Consider the following 6,062-nt stretch of genomic DNA (forward strand, 5'->3'; position numbering starts at 1 on the left):
GGATGGGGGGAAACAGGAGCTATTTATGCCATGAAATCAACTAGAAGGATTTTAGAAGATGATAGCCATTCTCAATGTCCAGTGCAGCAGACTGGAAGATGGAATGATCAGTAAGATTGACTTCTTCTAAAACTAGATCTCACCTTGAGTTGCCACAGGAAGCTCTGCAGTTAGGAGTACCCTGAAATCAGCGCTTTTTACCTTGGCTTAGCATTATGAGATGGATCTGGGTCCTAGAAATGCAGCTCCAACAAGCAGTGTATTTAACATGATGTAACATAATACTAGGGGACCTGGAAATATTTCCAGGCCTTATGAAGGTTCTGTCACCCTAAATGCTGATGTCCGAATATATACTTTCATATTGAGACAGTATGATTTATCTCATACAAAAAAGAGATTATAGCCAGAACTCATGCCTTGCACATGCATTTTATATGACGTTCTCAACAGCAGTGGAAGGTTTCTCCTTTCTTCAGATCTTCATTTTATAGCAGAGGAACTGATGTATGTTGTTTTCTTCTTGGAACATCTATTTTTTTTTTTTACTTTAATTATTCTACAAATTTTGCCCTCTTGGTTTAGATTTCTACAACATGCAATAGATTTTTCTAATATTTTCTTGGATGCATTCTATTCTGTAGCTTTTTTTTTTTCTTTTTTGGAAACAGTAAAAATCACTCGTATTTTAAGTTTGGCCTCTTCCTAGATATCCAGTTTTTCTCATAACTTGCCAAGTTAAATCTTCAGCATTTTATCACTCTCTTTTCTAAGTTTTGATTCCATAGCCTCTTCATGGTTAGATTTGCACACAGTGAATCACCAGAACCCATGTTTCTTCCATGACTGCTCCTGTCTCCTTTGTACTGAGGTCTGCTCACTTTCCCAACTCTTCTCTGGATATAACTGTGGGTATTGTAGATCTGAGGAATGCAGAAAGGGATAAAACCACTATTCAGAGTGAATTTTAGTATAGGCGAGGGAAGTTTCAAGGAGAATGGCACTTAAGTTGGTAAGAAAGTCTGGTAACTTCAGGAAATGGAGGAGAAGGAACATCCGAGGCTGAAAGGAGCTGGGTTTCAAGTCTTTTGGGGGTGGGGGGAGTGACTCAGGACAACAGTCTCTGGTTTGTTCCTTGGGATGAACTGCCTGTTCTGTTCCCAAGATTTACTGACAAATCCCAGAAAAGGTAAGCTCCTAATCCCCCCCACACCAGAATTCCCCTTCAGTTGCAGCTGAGGAGCCCTTATCCATTTTACCTATTAACCAATTCTTTACAGAAATCCCAGATGATTTTCAACCATTTTAAAAAGCATATCAGAATGCAAGCAAGGAAGCTTGATAAGCCCAACCATGACCTCAAATGGTTTGACTTTCTTAGCAGGGTCACTCATCTGAAAAAGTTAGTTCTTTAACAGTTCCTAGGAATAAATCCATGGTCACACATACACACTGACTGTCACTTAAAGTAAGACCACTGTGAAGTGGCAGGCACTGTGGTAGATTGGACTGTTATGAAGCCTGTGGTCTCCCCACCCCACAAACTGGACTGCTGAGCCACTTTTAACTTAATAGTTTTCCATTGTTCTGAAGGAGCTTAGTGTTTGCTCTGAGAGGGGTGATATGGTTAACAGCATATTTGACTCAAAGTAAAGACAGAAAAGAACGTATCACACATCTAGCAAAGATCAGAGATTGTCCTGGGGAAGATGTATTTCTCTGTATGTTTAATAAACATTATTACTTAAAACAATAACCACTTAAATGCTTTCAACAAGTAGAGATAGTTATTCTGGCTTTAAAAAACACTTCAAAATAGATGAAGGAATTATATAGTTGTAAGTTAGCTGACATTGTTTTCTCCACATTTCAGATGTTTTAGAGAGGGAAGTGATTTGGCTAGGGTACACGATGCTTTGCCATTGAAATTAGGATCAGAGCCAAGCTCTTGAATTTAAGAATCAGAACCAGCTTAGAACTTAAGAAGCACAACAAACACCCACTTGAGTTTGGTTGTACTTGAAGTAAAGGGTGTATTTCTCTCAAACCTGAGTTATTTTCTTTCAAGACTTTGTTGGTAATGAACCTTGTCTCAAGAGATAGTCTAATTAATTTTATACCTCTCTATACACTTCTTCACATTAGCACTGTTTTTCATTTCATTTTTAAGTTGCCCGTCACCATGTGACCTAAAATGTCCTGAAGGCAAAGCATGTGTCTGTTTCTGATGGTGCTCCTTGATCGGGCCTCTCTCCCACCTTTTCCTCTGTAAACTTCTCCCACACAAGTAGAAACCCAGTATTGGAGAACTCATTCTCTTTACTCAAGGCGTCAAATACTCACAGTGTATTACTAGCTAGACTCCTATTTGGGCCAGTCTAAGGAAACAAAAATGAAAAGATGCAAATTCACACTTAGACACGGGAAAAGTCAGAACTTATATGGGTAAAGAAATACATTTAAGAACTACTTGGCGCCAGGTGGTACATGCCTTTAATCCCTGTACTTGGGAGGCAGAGGCAGGTAGATCTCTTTGAGTTGGAGGCCAGCCTGGTCACAGAGTGAGTTCCAGGACAGCCAAGGCTATACAGTGAAACCCTGTCTCAGAAAACAAAAACAAACAAAAAAACTCCAAAACTTGGCTTTCTCTATTGTATCAGTTGTATTTTAAGAACTTCAAGAAAAGAGGCCAGGTCACAGACAATAGGGAGCAGATGCTCAAGTCTCTCTCCATTTGCAAGTGAGAAGGGCACTGTAAGTGCTTCCCCTGAAAGCTCAGTAGTACATACACAGCACCTTGGCACTTTTGATTATTGCCTGTGAACTCTCAAGTACTATAGATATTGATAAGCTCCAGTTTTAAAAGCCTCTCCACACTCATGGTCTCCTCTGTTCCTTATGAATACCTCTGGCAAGGTAAAGGATAGGTCTCTGTATCCTAGCTTGGTGAAGGGGAAATGTCTTGAGCCTACACAAAATACTCATCAAATTGAATACACACACACACACACACACACACACACACACACACACACACGGTTTTAAGGTAAATGTCTACTCTTAAGAAGTATATAATTTAACTAGAAAGAAATGTCCAAAGTAAAATTAATTAAAATCACAATTCAAGGATTAAATAAGCCAGGATAAGACATGAAAAAGTAAAAAAAAAAAATACTTTCATGGTGAAATGAGAAAAGAAAGTGCTTCATTTTCTAAGTGCACTTACATAGCCTTATGCTATCAAGGACGTGGAATTTCCAAGTTGTTGCTTAATATTCTGATTTTACTCAGATTTTTCATAGCATCTATAAAGTCTCTAGCTTTATACCTTAGCTCCTGTGATATCTGGGTTTGTCACATTCTCTGCTGTCTTACATTAGAAGTGCAAATGCTAGCTAAATTAACATTTTTAAAAAAGATACATAGAACATGGAAAAGGGGAAAAATTAGTCTTTAATATCCTAGAAAATTCTATCTTCACTACCTGGAATTGCTGAAGGGCACTGATTTTAGAAAATGGTCCAATGACTAATGATTACATATGCAGAGAGGTAATGGAAAAGGGACTCTCAGGATGACAGGATAACCAGGAAGAATGAGACTGTAAATAAGAAGTCAAAGCAGGTCCTTTTTTTAAGGACTGTTTCCTTCTGAAACAGTACGGTAATTATGCTCACTGGTTCAATAGTGACATGAAGGTTATGAGGGGAATGGACCACTTTCTGATTAGAGTGCACTCAGTTATAGTCACCTGCTCAAGATCAAATCAACAAGATCAGCAAACATTCCAGCACTACTAGAGTTCCAAACAAATACACAGAAAGGCAATGGAGATGGGAGGAGGACAGGCTGGAGGGCGCCCAGAAAGCATAGGGGATGGGTATGATCAAGATACATTGTATACATGTATCAAGTTATCCAACAATAAGATATTCTAAAAGTAGTCAAATTATTGCATGGAGGCCAGATATGGTGGCACTTGTCTTTAATTCTAGCACTCAGGAGGCAGAGGCAGGAGGAGCTCTGTGAGTTCAAGGACAGCCTGTTTTACACAGTGAGGTCCAGAACAGCCAGGACTACACAAAGAGACCCTATATCAAAAAAACCAAAACACAAAATTACTGCATGGAAATGTTTGTGACTAAACCATAAGAACAGTTAACAGACATTTTGAGCCCTTAGTACACAGACTGGCAAGTTCTAAGCACTTACCACGTATTAATTCATTTAATGCTCACACTAATTGAATAACGTGAAGGACTTTCATTATTCTTATTGTAGGTATGAGAAAATTGAGGTACAGAAAGTTCTAGCAACTTTTCCAAGTATCACAGTTGATTGCTGGCAGAACTGGAAAAAAATAAAAACTAGAATCCTTAGATTTAAAGGGTATTCTGTATCCAGGAAAATAAACAGTGCAGTTTGGAACTTTTAAGTTTGGTGTTTCAAAGAATAGTTTATTTAAAAAGGTTTTTACTTTACTTTGTGTGTAAGTGTCTTGTCTGAATGCATTGAAGTGCGTTGCATGCGTGCCTGGTGGCCCAAAGGCCAGAAGAGGGTACTCAATCCCCTGAAACTGGAGTCACATATATTTAAGCCACCAAGCGGGTGTTGATAACTGAATCCAGGTCCTCTGTGAGAGCAGCAAGTATTCTTAACCGCTGAGCTCTCTCTCTCCAGCCTCAAGAGTAGGTTCTTTGGAAACAAGTGGCCCTTGGTAGAGGCAAGTCCATGTGACCAGGTGTCACGGATCTGGTCAATTACCTCAACTGTAAGATTCGAGTAGGATCTAAGTAAGTCTCTGCAGCCCCCGTTACACTTCTGTCTCTCTAGGAGACCACGTGGGGTTCTGACCTGTTGATATTCAGTTACTAGTTATAAAGAGCTCAGCACAGTGCGTGCTGAGTAACAGGGCGCTCTCCGTCCTTTTAGGAAGGTCCTGCCTCATTCAGCGACGCAGTGGAGAATAGCGATGAGTGAAATGAAACTTTTTCTGGCACTGTTACTCAGGAAACTCAGCTCAGTAACAGATTTGTTAAAAACAAGTCTTGTCGATTACTGGCTCTTAGCATAAAGAATGCCTAAAAGATCTAAAAGGGCCCCTGGCCCCGGAGGCCACTTCAAACAGGCCGTTGCTAGGCAACCACCGGCGGTGGGCTAGAGGCTGGGCAGCCTGCGCAGGTTCCGCCTCCACTTCCCGCCCAAGTTCCTCCCCCTCTGGCAGTAAGAGCGTCAAGTTGCGCGACCGGTCGAAGACCCGCGGCGCATGCTCGCTACTTCCCGCGCCGCTCAGAGTGACGCAAGCTCCCGCTCTAGGCCTCAGCCCCACCCCCTGGTGTGCGGCTCCCGCCGAGCCCCCCGCTACGTCCTCACTGGGGGGCTTCTGCAACGTCTCGTCCTCCACCTCGAGAATACTGCAGAACTGGCTCAAGCGTGCAGACCCACCTCCCGTGCTCCCGTGGTGGTGGTGGTGGTGGTGGTGGTGGCGATGGGCGGGCAAGGGCCAGGCGAATGGGCGGGATGTGAGGAGCCAGCGGTTCCCCGGGACCTACTTCCGGAGGACGGGCGGAAGTGGCTGCGGTGCCTGGCGGGAGGGGGAAAGGAGCGCGAGGGGAGGGCCGGGCCGCGGGGGTCGAGGGGTGGGGCCTGCTGGCGGCTGGGACCGGCCCCGGCCTGGATGTGGAGCTGGGAGGGCCGAGGCTCCCAGCCGGGATCGCATGGGCGGGGTGCAGGTAAGGAGCCGGTGATGTGAGGGACTGAGTCTTCCGTGCGGCGGAAGCGAGGGTTCGGAGTACTGGGAGGGTCTCGGTGTCACTGTGCGGAGAGAACGCGGAGCGCTGAGCGCGGGGTTCGGAAGGGAAGGGTAGGAGGAGTTAAGTTCCTGGCGGGGGGTGTCCTGTGTCCGCCACGCCCCTACAGGAAGAGGGGTACGTGCGTGTGCGTGTCTGTGTGTGTGTGTGTGTGTGTGTGTGTGTGTGTCTGTGTAAAACTCACAGAGGCAAGGGGCACCAAGGAAGGCTCCCAAACTGAGAAATTGATGTTACTGTAAGCAGGACTCAGGC

At 43.8% G+C, this 6,062-nt stretch overlaps 1 long non-coding RNA gene across 1 annotated transcript; it reads right to left on the reverse strand.

Annotated features, from left to right (window-relative positions):
• Nucleotides 1-413: 413 nt before the first annotated feature.
• Nucleotides 414-5,564, reverse strand: LOC113836824. Its single transcript, XR_003487344.2, has 2 exons — nucleotides 5,446-5,564; nucleotides 414-923 (listed from the first exon to the last, which is right to left on the reverse strand). It is a non-coding gene; the product is annotated as an uncharacterized LOC113836824 (long non-coding RNA).
• Between the last annotated feature and the right edge of the window lie 498 nt (nucleotides 5,565-6,062).

This window comes from Cricetulus griseus, chromosome 7 (genome assembly GCF_003668045.3).
Source record: "Cricetulus griseus strain 17A/GY chromosome 7, alternate assembly CriGri-PICRH-1.0, whole genome shotgun sequence".
Lineage (NCBI taxonomy): Eukaryota > Metazoa > Chordata > Mammalia > Rodentia > Cricetidae > Cricetulus > Cricetulus griseus.